This window comes from Eschrichtius robustus, chromosome 21, assembly GCF_028021215.1.
Source record: "Eschrichtius robustus isolate mEscRob2 chromosome 21, mEscRob2.pri, whole genome shotgun sequence".
Lineage (NCBI taxonomy): Eukaryota > Metazoa > Chordata > Mammalia > Artiodactyla > Eschrichtiidae > Eschrichtius > Eschrichtius robustus.
Window position 1 is genome coordinate 6,500,990 of NC_090844.1, and position 23,022 is coordinate 6,524,011.

The following is a 23,022-nucleotide window of genomic DNA, read 5'->3' on the forward strand; positions in this document are numbered from 1 at the left end:
TCCAGCCCATTGGGGATTTTTCTGATTTGTTTACAAATTGGCTGGGAGTGGGGGAAGGGAGAGAGAGGAACAGAATAAACCATATGGATTTTTGTTCTTAGTGTGTCCTTTAAGCTGAAACTAGGAGAACAGAGACCAACAAGAAAATAACCAACCAGTGTCAACTGAGGATGTCATCCAGATCTGAAAATTCTGGATTTCAAGTTAACATTTTGTCTTTAATTCACTTTAAAAGATGGAGCATTCGATAAGAGAACAGAGATTTGCTTTTTTTTTTTTTCTTATACCTGAAGTTTGGTCAGTCGCTGAAGAGACGAGCTTTGGCCAACTGTGCCTTTGAGGGAAGCATTGAGCTGGGGAGATGGTGGGGGGCATGAGAGCTGGGTCCTCTTCCGGCTCTCTTTCCAGCTAACTCTCTGACTGTACGGAAGTCAATTCATCGTTCTGAGGCTCAGGTTCCTCTTCTGTGAATCGGGGATACTGTCTGTTGGTCTGGCTAACTTACAGAGTTCTTGTGTATGGCCTCAAAACCAATGGGAGATGAACTCTCTTACCCAAGGGACAGGGTCCTTCTGTTTGCTCGTCCCATTTCCCAAGCCGAGTGTCCCAGCCACCCTCCAGAGAGAGTGGAGCCTGAGTCACCCTGTGTGGGTGGAGGTCCTCTGTCCCTCAGACCGTGGAAGGAGGGAGACACCACCACCCCTGGGATACTGAGTTACCCCAGAGCCAATGCATCCTGGATCCTGATGGAGACTTAAGCTTGTTTTTACTAAAAAGTTTTGCAGTACTTGCTCCAAAGCCATAAACTCATCTTGGGGCATCTTGCCACGGTTTTGTGACCTTGCAAGGCACAAGGGGCAAAAATTTCCTCCACAGAGTCCTGCTGGGCGGGGGTCGAGACCCTTCTCAGGCCTTGTAGGCTCATAGGGTTATCGTCAGGACCAATGATAAAATGGCCCTTAGGAAACGACTAACAAACAAAACAGGAATTCCCAAAATGTTAGGTCCCAGCCTTCCCCTCTTATAACCCCAGAACTTCTAGGAATATTGGAGGGAAAGAGATTGATTCTGGCTGCCAATCCTGTGTTTGCTTTAAATCACAGCCATTGCAAAGTGAATGGTAAAGTTTTCCTTAGATATTCAGACCCCACCTTCCTTTCTCAAACGTCTGAAGAATTTGGAGGTCAATATTTTTTTTCCCAGCAGTCAGGAAGCAATGTGATTAATCTGAGTAACGGAGTTAGGTGGACAAAGGTCCAAGTTGCATTTTGTAAGGTTATAAAAACTTTCAGGATTTGGGTCATTTGTTTTAAATAACTATCAGCTAAAAAGCTTAATTTGGCTTAGTTTTGACTTGGGTTGGAAATAAATGGCCAACTGCCTTCTTCTCTCACTTAATTCATGACAAGGCTTAGCCATAATTCTAAGCTGCAAAAAGCCCGTTCTATGCAGAGATCAACATCCCATGACATGTTAATGCATTAAGCGGCCATAGATCTTACTGACTTTTGCAATGAACACGTGCTGTGCCGGGCTGTTTCAATAGGTGTATGTTATGGATTTAAGCATACTGTATATCCATGTTCTGTTTTAAGAGTGAACGCTCTTGTAATCTCACACGATCCTCAACGCTGGGTAGAGGGGGCAGCGGACAGACGACTTGTTAATTGCAGCTGCAGGCTGGCTCCCCGCACCTGCCGGGCAGCGTGGGCTCAGTAGGTGGCGCCCTTGCCCCTCCATCAGCCCGCATCCTGGCCTGGAGACCCTGTTCTGTTTAATGCTCCATCTTTCATCCCTTAAGTATAAGTTTAGTTGGTTGCTTTTTTAATCCGTTGCTTTCAGTCAGGCACACAAACGTCCCGCGTGGACGGTATCAGCAGCTCTGAAAGGCTATGCAGGACCTTTGCATTTCCCAGCCGGCTGAGGCCCTACCCTTGTAAGTTGTAGGCTTGAGGGTTTATTGAGATAATTAAATGTTAAGGGCAGAGCCATTTCCCATAGAAGGAATACAATAAATGTCCATTGTCAATAGCAGGTGCCCTTAACTTAGAAGTCAGCACTTATGAAATGACTTATTCATGGAGTTCATTCGTGGGATAGACAGACGTACACAGTTCCTCACCCGCATTTCATATAACAGGGCCAAAGGGGTGATTTTTTTATTATGGGGACCCATGAGTCAGGTTCCCATTGCTACGGTCATTAAGGAAAAAAAAGTCATTTCTGTGTCTCTTCAGCGACAGTGAGTTCTGTGATGGGCCATTGGTTCTGTGGTGTCCCCAGCTCCCAGGTTCAGGCTAAATCCCATGGACCTAGAAAGGGCTTTTCATTTCTATGCAGTGAAAAGTATGCTTTTCTCAGGCCATGGAATACTATTCAGCACTAAAAAGAAATGAGCTATCAGGCCATGAAAAGACGTGGAGGAACCTTAAATGCGTACGACTAAGTGAAAGAAGCCAACCTGAAAAGGGTACATACCGTGTGATTCCAACTACTTGACATTCTCGAAAAGGCAAAACTATGGAGACAGTAAACCTATGGAGATCATTGGTTGCCAAGGGATGGGGGCAGAGGGAAGGATGAATCGGTGGATCACAGGGGGTTTTTAGGGCAGTGAAACTACTCTGCATGACGTCATAATGATTGATACACATCACTATACATTTGTCCAAACCCACAGAATGTACAAGACCAAGAGTGAACCCTAATGGAAACTGTAGACTTTGGCTGATTATGATGCACCCATGTAGTTTCATCAGTTGTAACAAACGTACCATCTGGTGTGGATGTTGATAACAGGGGGGGCTGTACCTGGGCGGGGGCCGGAGTTAAATAGGAACTCTCTATACCTTCTTAATTTTGTTGTGACTCTAAAACTGCTCTTTAAAAGAAGTCTGTCTTTTTCAGTTTTAATATTTTTTATCTACAAAAGTTGATTTACAATCTTGCATTAATTTCTACTGCACAGCAAAGTGATTCAGTTATACATACATAGACATTCTTTCTCTACATTCTTTTCCATGATGGTTCATCGTAGGATATTGAATATAGTGCCCTGTGCTCTACAGTAGGACCTTGTTGTTTATCCGTTCCATATATAAAAGCTTACATCTGCTGACCCCAACCTCCCAATCCATCTCTCGAAGTCTACTTTTTAGAAATTCTTAATTATTCTCTCCTCTCAGCCATGAAGCAGAACCTATTTTTATCTCTCCAAACGTTTCATCAAGTACCTGTATGTGCCAGGCCCTCCACCAAGTGCTGGAAACACGAGGTCCAGTGCTCGAGTACTGGAGTCAGGCGAAGAGGGTCCCAAAAAAGGCGGAGGGCTTGTCTCCTTTGCTGGCTGTGAGCGTCAGACGCAGCCTACCCGTGGATAGGTCAGCAAAAATTTTAACCGATTACAGATGCTTTGCAAATGTTAGATCTGAAAACCTGCCAGTTTGTTTGAAGAGGATCTTGGGGCGAGTAGGATATAACCTGGAAAGTCTCCCAGGAGTCATGCCATCTCCTTGGTGGGCATCCCCTCCAAGTCCAGTCTGGTGGTTAGCAGTCAGCGTTGCAGTCAGCCTAGCTGGGTTCTGGTCCCTGCTCCATCCCAGAGAGCGTGTGATCCCTGCAACTTAACCTGTCTGTGTGAAGTTTCCCTCGCTCTGAAACAAGGGTGATAGTAACAGCCCGTGTTAAAGGATCGTGTGTAGAATCGAGTGGGGTAAGACCCATAAAGCTTCTGGCCAAGTATTTGGCACAGATGAAAAACACAAGGTTATTGAAGATTACTTTCCCAGGTGGTAAGCATGTGGGGAGAGCTGAGTAAGCCATGAACTCATTATTTTCTTGCCTACATTTAAAACTACATCTTTTCTCTGAGACGTTTGAAATCCCTAGAAATGTGCAATACCCGCTTGGCAGACTTTGTCTGGCGTGTGCTCCCAGGAGGGGTGCCCTGGAGGGATGCGCCCGGAGGGAAGCCCCAGGAGAGGTGACCCAGGAGGGAAGCCCCATGGTGGGCAAAGGACACCAAGACTCCACCCTGTACCTTACGGGCTCACTGTCGACCATTCAGACTCTCATAAGGCAAAGGTGAAACTCCTCCAAGGTCTTTTGGGCCAAAGATAAAGGCCAGGAGTAGCTCACATAGAACTTTCTTTAGGGGGAAAAGAAAGATTACACTTTTTTCAGGGTTCAGAGTTTTTGACGTGCTTCTTCTTGTTTTTCTTCGTACTTGGGGACAGCAGAAATGACACACGGCCGCCCCATAACCGTGGTGTGCTCTCCAGTGGACCATGATATATTTACTGAGAAATTTTTAATAAATAAACCACAGGCTTGAACCCATGTGCCCTTATAAACCAGCCCGTTCTCATGGGGAGAGTTCAGGAGTTTTTATGGAGCGATACTATGTTCTCATGAGAATTTTATTAGAAATCAGAGACTTGAAATGCATCAAGCAGGAAATTTATGAGGTTACATGGGAACCATCCTTTCATTTTGTCATTCTGGGTTAATTTACTTCTTTGCAGTGTGTTGATTTACTTTGTAAATTTCAGTCATGAATTCTGAACTTTTCAGCAACTTTAAGCCAGCTTGTCGATTTCTTGAACTTTTCAATTCCCATTTTTATCCTTAAAATAAGATAGGTAATTATTGATAGCCTATATAAGAAAGTCCCAACATCTATGGGAAACACATATTCCTGGTCAGAAATATGTCCAAGCAGGTCTTTCCAAATGCCAAGGAATAAACAGAGCTTAGAGAAAAACATTTTTATAACTGCATGCAATTCTTTACGTCTTGAACTTTTCCACTTAATAGTTTCTCCAAATAATTTTTTAAATTGTGTTTTGCAAAGTGCCCAGTTAAAGTTTCACTCACCAAAAAAAAAAAAAAAAAAAAAAACTTGTTTATTATCATGTAACCTAACTTGGAAAATAGCCCAAACCCAGAATAGATGTTTGTACTGGTGAAGTGGGGAGGAAGTGTTCTAAACAAGTTTTTGTCTGGGCCTGTTCCAGCATTTCATTAATTGTGTGTTGATGGTGTGAGGAAAGACGCCAGGCCAGGATTGGCCTTGGCTGGAGTCGAGAAAGTGAGCAAGGGATGCGGGAACTAGTCTTCTATTAACCAGCTATTAACCCCTTCTATTAGCCCCTTTGCTGATATCTGAGCTTGACTCCTGGGTGAAGGCCCCAATAGGTAATTTCTCTTAATCTCCAGATTTAATTCTCAAGTCATAACTGTGTTTTTCCATCCAAATATGTGCTTCAGGAGTTGGAGTTTACTGAGCTGTGGCCATGGCATAGTTGCTTTGTCTTAACCTTTTCTATCTACTCATCACCCCCAAACTCCTAGGCACCCATTTTAGAACAAAATATTCATAATGAAACAACACAAGAAGGCGCCCTGGTTGCTGGCTTCAGATTTCCTGGGAAATGATTTCAGCTGCCTGGTCCCAGCTCAGCTATTATTTGGACTAATGGAATCTGGTCATTCCTCCAAAATGCAAACTGAACAATCCTCATCACCGTCCACTAATCTTTCCTAGGGTCGCCCATGTGCCAGGCTCTGAGCTATGCTATATACATCAGCAGGTTTACCACTGGAAACAACCCTCTAAAGAAGGTCCTAGGGGTTTCCCTGGTGGCACAGTGGTTAAGAATCCGCCTGCCAATGCAGGTGTCACGGGTTCGAGCCCTGGCCTGGGAAGATCCCACATGCCGCAGAGCAACTAAGCCCGTGCGCCACAACTACTGAGCCTGCGTTCTAGAACCTGCAAGCCACAACTACTGAGCCCGTGCACCTAGAGCCCGTGCTCCGCAACAGGAGAAGCCACCGCAATGAGAAGCCCGCGCACCGCAACGAAGAGTAGCCCCCGCTCACTGCAACTAGAGAAAGCCCACGCGCAGCAACGAAGACCCAACGCAACAAAAAAAAAAGGGAAAAAAAGAAGGTCCTAAGCTTCTCCCAGGCTCAGGTGGGTGAAGTAGCTTCTCCGTGACCACACAAGCAGACATGCTCTTACTCGCCCTGAGGTGCCCAGACTCTTCGGGATCAAGCTCCGACCTAGGAGACGTAGACTCTGCCCTCAGTAAGCTCTCTTCCTACTTTCAGGAAGAAGGAACGTGAGACCAAGGCCAGTGCTCAGATCCCAATGACTGCCCAGTACGATGCTGTCATTGTGTGGGAGAAACGATGCTCTGATGGCAAATAAGCACATGAAAGAAGGTGCTTTGCACATCATATGGGAAGTGCAAGTTAAAACAGCAGCGAGACACCCTGCACGCCTGTGAGGATGGCCAGATGCAGACACTGACATCACCAAACGCTGACGGGGATGCAAAGCAGCTGGAACTCTCGTTCATTGCTGGTGGGAGTGCAACATGGTGCGGCCACTTTGGCACTTTCTTACAAATTAAACACACTCTTACCGCGTGATCCAGCAATCACACTCCTTGGTATCTACCCAAAGGAGTTGAAAACTTAGGTCCACACAACAATCTGCACATAGACGTTTCTATCAGCTTTATTCATAGTTGCCAAAACTTGGAAGCAACCAAGATGTCTCTCAGTATGTGAATGGATAAATAAACCGTGGTCCATCCAGACAATGGGATATTATTTAGTGATAAAAAGAAATGAGCTGTCAAGCCACGAAAAGGCATGGGGAACCTTAAATGCATAGGACAAAATGAAAGAAGCCAATCTGAAAAGGGTTCATACTGTATGATTCCACCTCTATGACATTCTGGAAAAGGCCAAACTATAGAGATGGTAAAGATCAGTGGTCCTCACAGGTTGGGGGTTGGAAAGGATGAAGGGGTGAAACATAGAGGGTTTTTAGGGTAATGAAAATACTCTGTAGGATGCTATGGTGGTGGATACGCATCGTTACCTATTTGTCCAAACCTATAGGATGTACAACCCCGAGAGTGAAGCCTAATGTAAACTACGGACTCTGGGTGATGATGATCTATCTGTCAGCGGAGGTTCATTGATTGAAACAAGTGTAGCACCTGGTTCAGGATGTGATTGGTGAGAAAGGCTGTGTGTAGAGGGGTCAGGGGATCTATGCGGAATCTCTGCACCTTACACTCAATTTTGCTGTGAACTTAAAACTGCTCTCAAAAAATAAAGACTATTAAGAAAAACAAAACAAATGATCAAAGATGCCCTGGACTCAGGGAACGCTGACCCCAGCGGCCTGAGAGCAGGCACCTTGAAGCAGGGTTGCACCATCTTAACAAGCATAAAAGCAAATCAAAATGAGCAATCCGGCTCATTGCTGTGGAGGACGCATCCTGCAGGGCAAAGAGTGTTGGTCACAAGATGGAGACCGGCAGGAAGCCTTCCTGGTGGAGGAGGCCTTGCAGGGCATGAGGGCCCATGGCTGGATAGGAGGCAAAAGCCGGGCCTGGACCAGGGCCTCTCACTCGTCTGGCTGTGGTCTTTGCCCTGGGATTTTGCCTCTGGATTCCTCCGCTATCCGCCCTGGCCTCTTTTTTTCTGAGAATTGTTAACAAATTGGTTTCTTCCACCTCCAGGCAAGCTGTGTTTTGGAGACGAGCCAAGGAAAATACCCACTGAATACAAACCAGTCTCACAGAACATGCCCAGCAAAGTGCACAGGAAACACTTTGTTCTCAGCCAGCACTGCAGATGGTCTCTCCTCCCTCCTTCCTCAGAGGCCTGAGGGCCCGGGTGGCAGGTATCGAGGGACCACACTCTCCACGGGTCTGCAAGGAAGGACAAACAGGCCCTGGGGGGGACTCCTCCCGCCTCAGCTGGGATGTTTCCAGCATCACACACAGAGGAAGGTCTTCCAGCCCTGGGAGAAAGCTCGGTCTCCTGGGAGCTGCTCCAGAGAGCACAGCCTCCAGATTAGAGGCCTCGGGGGGTGGGGACCACAGCGGGGTTAGAGGAAAACATGATAAGTCCAAGTGGCCCTGGCCGGGGCTCCAGCCTACCCCATGTCCCCGCTCCCAGCTTGGATGGCGCAGCTCCTGCCCAGACAAAGGGGTCTCGGGCATCACAGTTGAGATTCCAAACCGGTTCCCACTGGTGCTCTCGCTGCGGCCGGTCCCCAAGGCCCTGCTCCAGTCTGGGCGGGAAGGTGACCCCCTGTCCACTGTCTCCTGCTTTTAACCAACTGCCCTGTCAGGGGTTATGGTGATGAGGGTGCCTGGTGTCTTCCTTTCTTTCCTCCTCCAGAGAGTTCCCCAACATTTGGAAAGGCTCACCGCCCGAAGCAAAGGCACTGGGGCTGAGCAATGGTCCCCTTTCTTCAAGGGAAGGTGTTGACACCCTCGGTGGCGTGTCTGTTCCAACAGCGGTGACCACCACCTGCCTGTCCGCCTCACCTACAAGGCTGGGCTGAAAGCAGGATGCAGGTCAAAGCCGCCGCACCTGGACACTCGGGAGCCCCACCCGACGGAAAACAGCTTCGTCTGGAGTGAGAGCAGAGCCTGGCCAGAGCCCAGCCGACGAGCGAGGGAGAACCCGCTGGCCTCCTGGACTCCGTCCCTGCCCCACAAGGGACGGTAACAAGCTCTCAGTGCAGGGCCGGGGGGCGCGGGCAGTGAAGAAGGTCCGCTGGAGGTTCTCCTTCCTGTGAGCTGTTTCCCTGCACAAGTGATGCCCGTGGCCTCTGATCTCTCCCATCAGACGTGGGCCTGGGGTGGCCTCGCCCCGCACTGCACCCCAGGCCTTAGGACCCTGGCTGGTTCTAATACCTTAAGTACTCAACATGCATTTATTGAATAGATGACTTTTCGATGTCTTTGTCTGTGCAGTGAAGGAGCAAGGAGCTGGTCCTCTTCGGCACGGTGAGTCTGGAGTGAGGAGGATCTCCAGAGCCGGAGGAGAGAAGGCCCTCATCAGCAGCTGTAGAGCCCCCTGGGCTCCCCTCTCCAGAGGATGCGTGTGCAGCTGCTGAGGGACCCGAGCCCCTCCCCACCTCCCCCTGGTCCCCACAGGCCAGACCGTGGCCCAGAAGTTTGAGAGATTTGATGGCAACTTTCACTCACCCTCCAACACTGATAGCTGTTATCTAGGCTCTGGGAGAAAACCCACAAAGCAGGCAACCAGCTTCACTATAAATCCCCCCTCTTCACTCTGAGAGGGGCTCTTTGTGCTTCTTCTTTGGAGATGCTGGATCCACCTCCCCTTCTGCCCTGCGATGTCACCCCCGGCACTGACACTGACACCTTCCTCTGTGCTTCAATCTAACCGAGCTGGGAAGATGGACCCCATCGAGGGGAGCCCTCTTAACTTCCCATGTTTTCCCCTGGAAAAGGATGGGGAGTTTCACGCACCCTCTCTTCTATCTCCTGTCCTGCTTCCCCCGACCTCCCTCCACGAGTTATCCTCACCACCTCTCTCTCTAGATGCTTCTGATAAGACTCGAAACACACCTGAGTGTCCACACAAAGAAATATTGCTTCTAACGCTTCCCCAGCCCTGCCGCCTCCTCAGACCACCCTCTCTCCCTTCCCTGCTGTGTCTCTCAAGTCCAGCTCAGCCCCTGAGGCTGCCCCCGTTCTTGGGCTCTCCCTGAGGCTAACCTTAACCCTAACCGTAACCCCAACCCCAAACCTAACCCTAACACAACCCCAACCCTAACCCTAACCCAACCCCAACCCCAACCCCAACCCCAACCCCAACCCTAACCCAACACCAACCCCAACCCCAACCCCAACCCCAACCCCAACCCCAACCCAACCCCAACCCCAAACCCAACCCCAACCCCAACCCCAACCCCAACCCTAACCCTAACCCAACCCCAACCCCAACCCAACCCCAACCCCAACCCCAACCCCAACCCCAACCCCAACCCTAACCCAACCCCAACCCCAACCCAAACCCAACCCCAACCCAACCCCAACCCAACCCCAACCCAACCCCAACCCCAACCCCAACCCAACCCCAACCCCAACCCCAACCCTAAACCTAACCCAACCACAACCCCAACCCCAACCCCAACCCCAACCCCAACCCAACCCCAACCCCAACCCCAACCCAACCCCAACCCCAACCCCAACCCCAACCCCAACCCCAACCCTAACCCTAACCCAACCCCAACCCCAACCCCAAACCCAACCCCAACCCCAACCCCAACCCCAACCCCAACCCTAACCCAACCCCAACCCAAACCCAAACCCAACCCCAACCCAACCCCAACCCAACCCCAACCCCAACCCCAACCCCAACCCAACCCCAACCCCAACCCCAACCCCAACCCTAAACCTAACCCAACCCCAACCCTAACCCAACCCCAACCCCAACCCCAACCCAACCCCAACCCCAACCCCAACCCAACCCCAACCCAACCCCAACCCCAACCCCAACCCAACCCCAACCCCAACCCCAACCCCAACCCAACCCCAACCCCAACCCCAACCCCAACCCTAAACCTAACCCAACCCCAACCCCAACCCTAACCCTAACCTAACCCGATGCATGGCCTCCAGTTGACACAGAGAATGCATTTGGTCTCGAAGACGTCTCAGGGACCATCGAACCTGACCCTCTCCTTTCAAGGCTGAAAGACAACAGAGGTGACATTACCGGCCCAGAGTCGCAGGAGTTAAGGTTGACTCAGGATCAGGACCCCGACCTCCCCTTTTCCGTTCAGAGTGCTCTCCACTCCCACTCAGCTCCCCATCCCGGTACCTCGCACATTTCAGCCCAGCAGACTTCCCACTCCACAGCTCACCTGGTTCTCTCCCTGCCTCTCCGAAGGCTCCTGCTTGGGCTGGTCCCCTCCCCTGCCCACCCCTTCCCCACTGGTCCACGGATGCTGCCGTCTGGACACTTAACTCTTCCCTACCCCCAAGCTCCCCCTTAGCCAGCCCTTCCAGCCCTACACTTCATCCTGACGCCAGTGCTCCTCTCCTCCTGTGATTCAACACAGGGAACCAGTTCTCTGCATTTACTTCTCCAGGCTCTGCTCTTGAAGTGGGGAGTCTCTCCCATCTCATTGCGTTTCTGCAATAATGATGAAGACAGTGTAAACAGACAGAGCTCGTGTTCCTTGGACAGTGGGGAAAAGGGTTGAGGCAAAAGACATTTTAAAATAATTTACTATCCAACGATCAGTTTGTTAAATGTGAATATTTTCATAATTTCCTTTAAACAGAATATAGTTCTCTTTCCAGAGGGCAGATTTACATCCTCAACAAAATTCTTTTCGCATCTGTCTCAAGTCCTGAGTTAAAGCACCACCGTACGTTTGTCCCGTAGAAGATATGCTGGATGCAGTACCACCATACCTGCTGCATAAGACTTAGACATCCTCTGTTTAGAGAGCTAGTCAGGGAAATGTTTTTTTTTTTTTCTTTCCCTCCCCACATACCCCCAAGACAGTCCTGCTGAAAAAAAAAAGAAAGAAGAATTCTAGGACTTGTCCACTGCACCCTAATAATAGAAACAATAACACTTTGTGCAGAAATGTATAATGAGGTTGTTTAAAATACCTTCTTTGTAACACTTGGCAATTTTCAAGATACTTTCTCATCATGCTTTGGCCATCTCCCAGAAAGAGTCTATTTTTATCTGAAAATGTACACAACATCTATAAACTCAGGGTGGAAAATAAGTGCATCATTGAGCAGCACGACCTGGACCTCCACAGGGGCAGGCAAATGCAAAGCGCAGTGCTTGGCTCTGCGTCTAGCAGGCCTGCCGTGACCTCGGCCAGGGTTCCTGCCTCCTGCCTCAGTCTGCTCCTCCAGGAAGTGGGCTGAACGCTAGCGCCTGTTTTGCAGGGAGGTTGTAAGCCGTTCTGAGGTCACACAGGGAACGGGCCTACCATGGTGTTTGGCATGTGAGGCTCGCAATACATACTAATTACCAAAAAAAGGAAGAAAGAGAGAAACTAAATTGAAATACTGTAGCAGTAAACCTCCCCGATGTTAGTTTCTTCGTCTCTCTGGATTGTCAGCCCTTAACTCGGTTCCATGTCCCCCGCCCTCACCGCCACCAGCTCCTGTCGCCCCATCCTACACGGCAGGAAAAGTCTGCCCTGTCTGGCTGGGTTTTAGCTTGTCCTTCACCCCAGCCAGACGCTTGCTGCAAAACACAGCTTCCACAGTGATGCCCGCCCCAACGGCCCTGACTGCTGCAGCCCCACCTGGTCAGCATCAAGACCAGGTGTAAATGGATTTGTATGTTTGGTTCTCTAATCAACTGGTCTCACTCTCTGCCAGTAGGTAATTGCTTTCAGTGCTTCATTTCCCGCCAGGCCCCCAGTTTAAAAGGCCTCCCTGGGGCCTGGGATCTTTGCCAGAGAACCACACAGACAGGCCTTTGAATTTCCCTCACAAAACCTAACCAAAAATTCCTGCTGGTGGGGGTCTGGGTGTCTGCTGGAGCACAGCCCTGCATGAGCTGGGACCATGGCAGCTTCTAGGAAGAATGGCATCCGCTGGAGGGGCCATCATGTTGCCTGCATTAAAACCTTACAGCAGTTTTTATCATAAATGGGTGTTGAATTTTGTCAAAACCTTTTTCTGCATCTACTGAGATTATCGTATGGTTTTTATCCTTCAATTTGTTAATATGGTGTATCACATTGATTGATCCAGGTATACTGCAGAATCCTAAAGTAGGCATAGAGGGAAACTACCTCAACATAATAAAGGCCATATATGACAAACCCACAGCCAACACCATTCTCAATGGTGAAAAACTGAAACCATTTCCTCTAAGATCAGGAACAAGACAAGGTTGCCCACTCTCACCACTATTATTTAACATAGTTTTGGAAGGTTTTGCTACAGCAATCAGAGAAGAAAAAGAAATAAAAGGAATCCAAATCGGAAAAGAAATAAAACAGTCACTGTTTGCAGATGTCATGATACTATACATAGAGAATCCTAAAGATGCTACCAGAAAACTACTAGAGCTAATCAGTGAATTTGGTAGAGTAGCAGGATACAAAATTAATGCACAGAAATCTCTTGCATTCCTATACACTTATGATAAAAAATCTGAAAGAGAAATTAAGGAAACACTCCCATTTACCACTGCAACAAAAAGAATACAATACCTAGGAATAAACCTACCTAAGGAGGCAAAAGACCTGTATGCAGAAAACTATAAGACACTGATGAAAGAAATTAAAGATGATACAAACAGATGGAGAGATATACCATGTTTTTGGATTGGAAGAATCAACATTGTGAAAATGACTATACTACCCAAAGCAAGCTACAGATTCAATGCAATCCCTATCAAACTACCAATGGCATTTTTCACAGAACTAGAACAAAAAATTTCACAATTTGTATGGAAACACAAAAGACCCCAAATAGCCAAAGCAATCTTGAGAAAGAAAAACAGAGCTGGAGGAATCAGGCTCCCTGACTTCAGAGTATACAACAAAGCTACAGTAATCAAGACAGTATGGTACTGGCACAAAAACAGAAATATAGATCAATGGAACAGGATAAAAATCCCAGAGATAAACCCATGCACATATGGTCACCTTATATTTGATAAAGGAGGTAAGAGTATACAATGGTGAAAAGACAGCCTCTTCAATAAGTGGTGCTGGGAAAACTGAACCGCTACATGTAAAAGAATGAAATTAGAACACTTCCTAACACCATACACAAAAATAAACTCAAAGTGTATTAAAGACCTAAATGTAAGGCCAGACGCTATAAAACTCTTAGAGGAAAACATAGGCAGAACACTCCATGACATAAATCACAGCAAGATCCTTTTTGACCCACCTCCTAGAGAAAGGGAAATAAAAACAAAAATAAACAAATGGGACCTAATGAAACTTAAAAGCTTTTGCACAGCAAAGGAAACCATAAACAAAACGAAAAGACAACCCTCAGAATGGGAGAAAATATTTGCAAATGAAGCAACTGACAAAGGATTAATCTCCAAAATATACAAGCAGCTCATGCAGCTCAATATCAAAAAAACAAACAACCCAATCCAAAAATGGGCAGAAGACCTAAAGAGATATTTCTCCAAAAAAGATATACAGATGGCCAACAAACACATGAAAGGATGTTCAACATCACTAATCATTAGAGAAATGCAAATCAAAACTACAATGAGATACCTCACACTGGTCAGAATGGCCATCACCAAAAAATCTACAAACAAGAAATGCTGGAGAGGGTGTGGAGAAAAGGGAATCCTGTTGCACTGCTGGTGGTAATGTAAATTGATACAGCCACTATGGAGAAGTGTATAGATGTTCCTTAAAAAACTAAAAATAGAACTACCACATGACCCAGCAATCCCACTACTGGGCATATACCCTGAGAAAACCATCATTCAAAAAGAGTCATCTACCACAATGTTCATTGCAGCACTATTTACAATAGCCAGGACATGGAAGCAACCTAAGTGTCCATTGACAGATGAATGGATAAAGAAGATGTGACACATATATACAATGGAATATTACTCAGCCATAAAAAGGAACGAAATTGAGTTATTTGTAGTGAGGTGGATGGACCTAGAGTCTGTCATAGAGTGAAGTAAGTCAGAAAGAGAAAAACAAATACCATATGCTAACACATACATATGGAATAAAAGAAACAAATGGTTCTGATGAACCCAGGGGCAGGACAGGAATAAAGACGCAGACATAGAGAATGGACTTGAGGACACGGGGAGGGGGAAGGGTAAGCTGGGACGAAGTGAGAGAGTGGCATGGACATTCATACACTACCAAATGTAAAATAGATAGCTAGTGGGAAGCAGCTGCATAGCACAGGGAGATCAGCTTGGTGCTTTGTGACCACCTAGAGGGGTGGGATAGGGAGGGTGGGAGGGAGACGCAAGAGGGAGGACATATGGAGATATATGTATATGTATAGCTGATTCACTTTGTTATAAAGCAGAAACTAACACACCATTGTAAAGCAATTATACTCCAATAAAGATGTTAAAAAAAAAAAAAAACTTTACGGCAGGAGAAGTGAGGAAGCAACCACTCGGAACTCGCTGAGCCCAGGGGCAGGGGGTGTATGGAAACCCCCTGTACCTTCCCCTCAATTTCGCTGTGAATCTAAAGCTGCTCTAAAATATAAAGTGTATTTAAAAGGAGAAGAAAGGCTGGAGATGGATAGTGATAATTGATGTAGAACAACGTGAATGTATTTAATGCCACTGAACTGTACCCTTAAAATGTTTGAGAGGGAACTCATACAACTCAATAGCAAAAAAACCAGACAATCTGATTTTTAAAATGGGCAGAGGACCTGAATAGACATTTTTCCAATGAAGACATACAGATATCCAACAGGTATAAAAAAGGTGCTCAACATCACTAATCATCAGGGAAATGCAAATCAAATACACAATGATATCACCTCACACCTGTCAGAATGGCCATCATCAAAGAGACAAGGGATAACAAGCATTGGTGAGGTTGTGGAGAAAAGCGAACCTTGTACGCTGTTGGTGGGAATGTAAATTGGTGCAGTCACTATGGAGAACGGTATGGAGTTCCCTCAAAAAACTAAATACAACACCATATGTACCAGCAATCCCACTTCTGGGTATTTATCCCAAGGAAAGGAAAACACTACCTTGAAAAGATACATGCACCCCCAAGTTCATTGCAACATTCAAGACATGGAAACAACCTAAGGGTCCGTCAGTGGATGAATGGAGAAAAAAACTTATCTATCTTTCTATCTATAGATATGTACACAGATGGTCCCCAACTCTACTTAAAAGTTTTTGACTTTACGATGATGCAACAGCCATAGGTATTCAGCACAAACCGCACCTTGTATTTTGAATTGTAGTCTTTTCCCAGGCTAATGATAAGCTGTCCGATAACCTCTTATGACCCTGGGCATCACCACTTAGTCACTAAGAATAACTATTTCGGGCTTCCCTGGTGGTGCAGTGGTTGAGAGTCTGCCTGCCAATGCAGCGGACACGGGTTCGAGCCCTGGTCTGGGAAGATCCCACATGCCGCGGAGCAACTGGGCCCGTGAGCCACAACTGCTGAGCCTGCGCGTCTGGAGCCTGTGCGTCCAACAAGAGAGGCCACGATAGTGAGAGGCCCGCGCACCGCGATGAAGAGTGGCCCCCGCTCACCACAACTAGAGAAAGCCCTCGCACAGAAACGAAGACCCAACACAGCCAAAAATAAATAAATAAATAAGTAAATTAAAAAAAAAAAAAAAAAAAAAGAATAACTATTTCATCCTAATGATGACAGCATCTGTGAGAATAAAGGAGTTAAGGCATCAGACTGAATTGTGGTTTTAAAAATCTGTTTGACGAGAAGAATTCTAGTGGGATTGGCAAATCACAGTTTTCTCGGCTGGTGAGGGACCTGTGTTGACTCTGAAACAGGGAGAGAAGAGTGTGTGAAGAAGTGAGATAATGGATAGTGCATGCCCCGTGGGGTGTGAGAGTGACTGGGAGTGTGTCTGTGTGTGTACATGTTAGTGTGTGTGTGTGTGTGTGTGAGTGTGCGTGGCGGAGATAGTCCAAAGCACAGCCCAACGGTGACTGAAGAGGAGGGACTGATTTTTTTTAAAAACTTCTATTTTATATTGGGACAGAGGTGATTAACAATGTTGTGCTAGTTTCAGGTGTATAGCAAAGTGATTCAGTTATACATATACATGTATCTATTCTTTTTCAGATTCTTTTGCCATTTAGGTTATTACAGAATATTGAGCAGAGTTCCCTGTGCTACATAACCAACAACGAGGGACTGATTTTTTTTGAACTTTTATTTTTTTAAATTTATTGGAGTAGAGTTGATTTACAATGTTGTGTTAGTTTCAGGTATACAGCAAAGTGAATCAGTTATACATATACATATATCCCCTCTTTTTTAGACTCTTTTCCCATAGAGGTCATTACAGAGTATTGAGTAGAGTTCCCTGTGCTCTACAGCAGGTCCTTATTAGTTATCTATTTTATATATAGTAGTGTGTATGTGTCAATCCCAATCTAAGGAGGGACTGATTTTTGAAGGAAGACGGAGTGACTAGATCTGCAGAATTTCACTACGCTGGGACTGAGAGGGCAGGGCAGGTGCTGACAGCCCACGGATATGGGAAAGATGTAGTGAGTAGAAGGCATCGCTGTACAAGGAGCTGGAAGCAGGAGTAAGGGGTGTCCTCAAGGAGAAAACTTCCTGCCAGCATCACACCTGCCCACTGGCCGGCACATGGGCTGCAGGGGAAGACAGGGCTGGAGACCACGTGCTCGTCCCAGCACTGCCCAGGGCTGTGGCGGTCCCGCTTCTCTCCTGAGGCCAAGAACACGGGGTGAGAGGGATGGGACTGAGGGATGCCGGGGCCATGCGGGCGCTCACGAGGTGGGCACTGGTGACCCCAGAGGCCACCCTCTGGAGCCAACAGAGACTGGAGCTGACCCTCCGGAGGACCCCAGCCTACGGCTGAACCTGAACCTGGCCACAGGGGTCCTGGAGGCTCAACGGTCCCCAGGGGAGAGACAGCTGGGAGGGAAGAGACCCCACAGACCTCCCTGCCACCTGCCACTGAGCTCGGGGTGGTCCCTTCCCGCAGCAAAACTAGGTGAACTTCAGCCAAGTCCGCCAGTAATTTGTACCATTTACATCTCACCTCAGAGCCAATGTGGAAAATTACTAGGCTGGAGAAATTTTTCCTATATTACTGCTTTTGTGTTTGATAGAGAAAACAAGGGTGTGTACCTAATAGTGATCGTGGTAAGGCCAGTGCTTCACCCGAGAACTAGGTCATCACCACCCACGAACACCCATCCCACTGCCCCCCCAAGACAGGACTTCACTCACAAATGCTGGGTTTATCATTCTCTTGCTTTTCCTCTGTTTCTAGTTTCACGCGCTAAAGTCATTTCTAAGGAAAAAGCATTGTTTATAAATGGCAAGTTGACTAGTAACTATACGTGATGATTTGTGAAAAGGATGACACACCCTAGAGCACTTGGTCCTGGGGTGAGTGAGGTCTTAAAGATACGCAACAGCCAAGAGGTGGAAACAACTCAAGTGCCCACCAAACGATGGGCAGATGAACGAATATGGTCTGTCCATACACTGCAATATTAATGAGGCTTAAAAAGGAAGAAGATTCTCAGCCACGCTACAGCACGGGTGAACCTCGAGGGCATTAAGCTAAATGAAATACACCAGATACAAAAGGACAAATACTGCATGATTCCGCTTATGAGAGGCCCCTAGAGGAATCCGATGCACAGGGACGGGAGGCAGAGTGGCGGGGGCTGGGGGCTGGGGGAGGGGGAGGGGAGTTCGCGTTTCATGGGGACAGAGCTTCTGTTCGGGAAGGTGAAAAAGCTCTGGAGAGGGATGGTGGTGGTGATGGTCGCACAACAGTGTGAATATAACCGATGCCACCGGACTGTACCCTTAGAAATGGTTAAAAGAGTGAATTTTATGTTATGTACGTCTTACCATAATTTCTTTAAAGTAAGTAAGGAAAGAAAGGTACATGGCTACTGGTCTTTGGGGAAGGCCTCCTCACGTTCCCAGAGCAGGTACCACAGGCGGGAGGCCGTGCAAAGTTCAAAGTGGTACCAGCCCCAGCTCACCGCACACCACCCTCTACCTGGCTCTGGGTACCACGCCTCCTCCGGGCGTGTGTATGCCCTGTGGTCCCTCCCCTCCCAACCCCCTTCCTCCCTACAGAGCCATTCCTCCCCGCCCCGGGAAACGGAGCAAAGAGGGGGACACTGGAAGCTTTATTAAGGGTATACACTAGATGCTAGCCAGCTCGGCACACCACTGCCTGAGGTCTGTGCAGCACTGGTTTCTGAGTCCTTTCTACTACCCTCTCTGGACAAATGCTTTTAGGTATATGGTTGGATGTGAGTTGGGGTAGAAACTGGGAAATTGCTTCACCTGTTACCCTCCCTTTACACTAAAATGCAAAGGGCTTTGGCAGCTCCAAGAGTTAGTAACATTGTGATTCTGTGCAAGGTCTTTAATCTCTCACAGCTTCTCTGATGTCATTTACTTAAAACAATGGAGGGAGGGGGAAATGAGGTGCTGGCCGAAGGGTATAAAGTTTCAGTTATGCAGGAGGAAGGAGCTCTTGAGATGCTCTGGCATGGTGACAATGGTTAGGATAGCTCTTACGTCATCTCACCACACACGCACACACACGCACGCACACACACACACACACACACACACACACGGTAACTATGCAGAGGTGATGGATAAATTATTTAGCCAATTTTGAATGTTTTCAAAATTCATACATATGTCAAAACATCAAGTTGTACACCTTAAATATACACAATTTTTATATGTAAATGACATGTCAATAAAGTTATTTAACAATAAAGTAATAAAATAAAAACGATGGGGGAAAGAGTAACAACTACTAAGATAATTGAATGAGATAACCTATACCACTTGCAGGGAGCGCTAAAGAAATGAGTTTTTTTTTTTTTTTTTTTACAATTTTTTGGTGAGGATTTAATGAGCGCAATTGTAACAATTTTATTTATTTATTTATTTATAATTAATTCGATAGCTAGTGTAAAATCGATAGCTAGTGGGAAGCAGCCACATAGCACAGGGAGATCAGCTCGGTGCTTCGTGACCACCTAGAGGGGTGGGATAGGGAGGGTGGGAGGGAGACGTAAGAGGGAGGAGATATGGGGATATATGTATATGTATAGCTGATTCACTTTGTCATACAGCAGAAACTAACACCATTGTAAAGCAATTATACTCCAATAAAGATGTTAAAAAAATATACTAGACATGCAACTCAAATATTGTATATAGATAAAATACTATTTGTAACAAGGTAATCTTGATTCTTTAGCAAACTTATATTTAAAGGCATCCTTTATATCTTTTGTGGGCTGGCTAGTATTTTGAAAGCAAACAATAATTTTCTAATTTATTAGTTTTACTTCATCTAGAAAACTATGTATGTTCGAATCCTGTCCCTTCATAGATATTGGTCTGCCCAGCCAGCTTGCACGTTTATCTGTGTTTGGAAACGTCACCTGAAAGTAGGGTTAACTGCGTTTGGCAGTAGGTTTTTCTTTGGTCCAACAACTTTGCTACGCATAAGAATGGTTGATCAGACGTAAGAGAATCTCAACTTCTCCACCTAATTTTATTCTGAATTAAAATTCCTCATTAAATCAGTTAAACCTCCCACCCCAAACCTGTATGCATTTCCTAGGGCTCCCATAACCGAGAACCACAGACTGGGGGCTTAAACAAGAGAAATGTAGTGTCTCTCTGCTCTGGAGGCTGGACATCCAAACTCAAGGTGTCAGCAGGGCCACGCCCCCTCTGAAACCCCTCCTGGGGGTTCGCTGGTGAGCTCTGGCGTTCCTTGGCTTGTGGGCGCCAGTCTCTAATCCTCTGGCTTCACGTGGAGGATTGTGTGTGTCTCCTGTGTGTCTTCACTTCACCCTCCTGCTGCACGTGCGTTTATCATTATGTACGTGAAATACAATTAGGACTTACATATTTTTCATGTATAACATACGTCTAATGTTTCAGAGACTTTTCCGGACGTCTCCAGGAAACAGACTTACTTCTCCTGAGCCCATACGGACCATGTTGCCTGGTGCTGACCTGTCTTACTGGATAAATGACTATATGCCTTTGACATCTAGTTACGAATGTTCTACAAGCTTTTGCTCTTACGGTTTCCATGACTCTCTTAATTGACCCTCACCAACACGTCAACCCTTCCCCTACCACATACTCATATTCAACTAATATCTATGCATCGAGCATTGTATAACAAAATGCCACTTTCCTCGGTTTTATTCTGTTAGATAGTTTAATCACCTCCTTTACCGATGAATACCCAGGAGCTGAAAAAGAAGAATTTCTCAAGATCATACGGTTTGTAAGTAACCGTTAGGATTTAAGACTGGATTCTCTGAATCCAGCCCTCTTTCAACGAGCGGCCTGTGCGAAGGCCATTCCTGTTCATACCCTGGGCAGCAGCCCCCGTAGCAATAACGTTAAGGACACTTCCCAACTTGAGGCAGATGACTGCGGCTTGGGGAAAACTCTCGTTTTATCAGGTGGACTTCCGTGTTTGCAACGGGGTCAGTGCCTTCTGGCGGTCGGACTCCAGGGAAATGAACTAGGAAATGTCCAGTCCCGGGAAGGGCATTCTCGAATGATTCCATGAGCTGGGGCAATGGAGCAATGGCTTCTCCCCGGCCCCCAGGGAGGCCTTGAAATTTAATGGCTCCTGCAGTTGTAAATTTCCTTCAGTTCATTGGCTCATTTAAGTTTGGGGAGAGCTTTCTCTACTTTTTTTTCATGAAAAACCAAGCCAAAAAAGCAAAACAACACGGTTCTTTTCTTTAGCCTAAAGATGATAGCTTCCCAGTCACCGAAAAACACACCAGCTTAAAATTTACATTGATTTCCATGAACTTCTTTGAATGTTATACTGTCTTCAGGTCATAATTGCAAACATTTATCAAGCACTTATATGCCAGCCCTGATGCACCGTTTCATCTGATTCTCTCAACAATCCAACAGGGAAGGAACTGTTACCTTCTGCAGTTGCAAATGAGGAAACCAGGCCTCAGAGAGACTCTTCCCTGGAGCCACTCAGTAAGGGCAGGGGGCCCAGGCTTATATGACCACCGGACACCAGACATGGGAGCAAAAGCCCGCACTCCATGACCCTCCTGTCTATGCCAGCTTCGTTCAGTCTGGAAAGGAAAGCATTTCAATAGTAACCCCAAGAATTAGGAGCTGTTGCAGATTAGACATGGGGCCCTAAGCATTTTAATAACATTCCACAATGCATTTCTTCCCAAGACCTTCTTCAGACCTTGCCGTGTGCATTTAGGGGCACGATTTTCCACTAGTCTGTGGAAGGGGAATTACCGAGGGGTGTTTCCTCTGTGTCTCCTGGCCTCTGAAATCCCCGAGCACCGCAGGCCTCTGAGGCCAGGCTCTCTGTGATTCCCCTCTCTGCAGCTCTTGGAAACTGTCCCCTTGCTCTATGCTTGCAGTGAATATCTTTCCTCTGGTGTCCAAAGAGAAAGCAGACATCTCTACTTATAGGTATTCTGCACAGAGGGAAAACCAGTCTCCCCAGCACGTGTTGGCCGGGCCTCCACCACTTACCAGCAATAGCAGGTGTCCTCCTGGGAGAAGGAAGCCCCCAGCCACCCAGAGGCAGGGTTGTATCCTAACTGAAGAGCGGGCCCCGCGTTACTGGTGTGCGAGACTGTGAACGTGGGAGGTTCCGGCCCAAAGTATGAGGTCAACAGTACACAAGGGACCTTCTGTCCTCGGCGTTTATCATATGAACCATTTCCCCTCCTCCACAGGCCGCATTCCTACATCCAAAGGCCCCCTGTGTCAGAATCGCCCAACAGGTGGTGAACAGAGTGAATTTCTGGGCTCCTCCCAGACCTGCGGACCCCATCTCTGGAGGATGGGCCTGGGAGCTTAAGGACCAGACCTCCCGGGACCCACCCCATCTCTCCCCACACCGCGAGGCAGGGGTGACTGCTAAGGGCTGGGAAGCTGTCCTGCCAGAAGGTCAGTTCTGTCCTCCCAGCAACTGGGAGGCAGGAGGGAGACGGCAAAAGGACCAAGTCACCCTTGGGGCAAGCGAGGGCCCAGGAGAGAACCCAAGACCTGGGGCAGCTACAGGGTCGCTCCGTGTTCACAGGATGGCCTCTTGTTGTCACTGCTGTTGTTTTGTTCTCTGCATCTTCGTATTTACTTAACGACTTGGATTCAGGCAGAGCTGCCGCCTCGAGGGGCCGAACAGTCGTCTCTCCGCTCGCCACTAGATGGCGCCCCACCCCGGGCTCTGCCCCTCGCCCGCCGGGAGCTGCGGGCCAGCTCCCACCCTGGCGGGGAAAGCAGGTTAGAGGAGAGAAACGGGCAGGGGGGTGAAATCCAGGAGAGAATTTCGAAAGCATCCAGGAAAAAAGAGCCAAAGGCAAATGTGCTGCATCTGGAAGCCCGTCTGGGAAAGAGTATGGAGCCAAAATAATTCCTGGGTCACAGAGGCTGGGATGCTCTCCATGGGAAGCATCGTC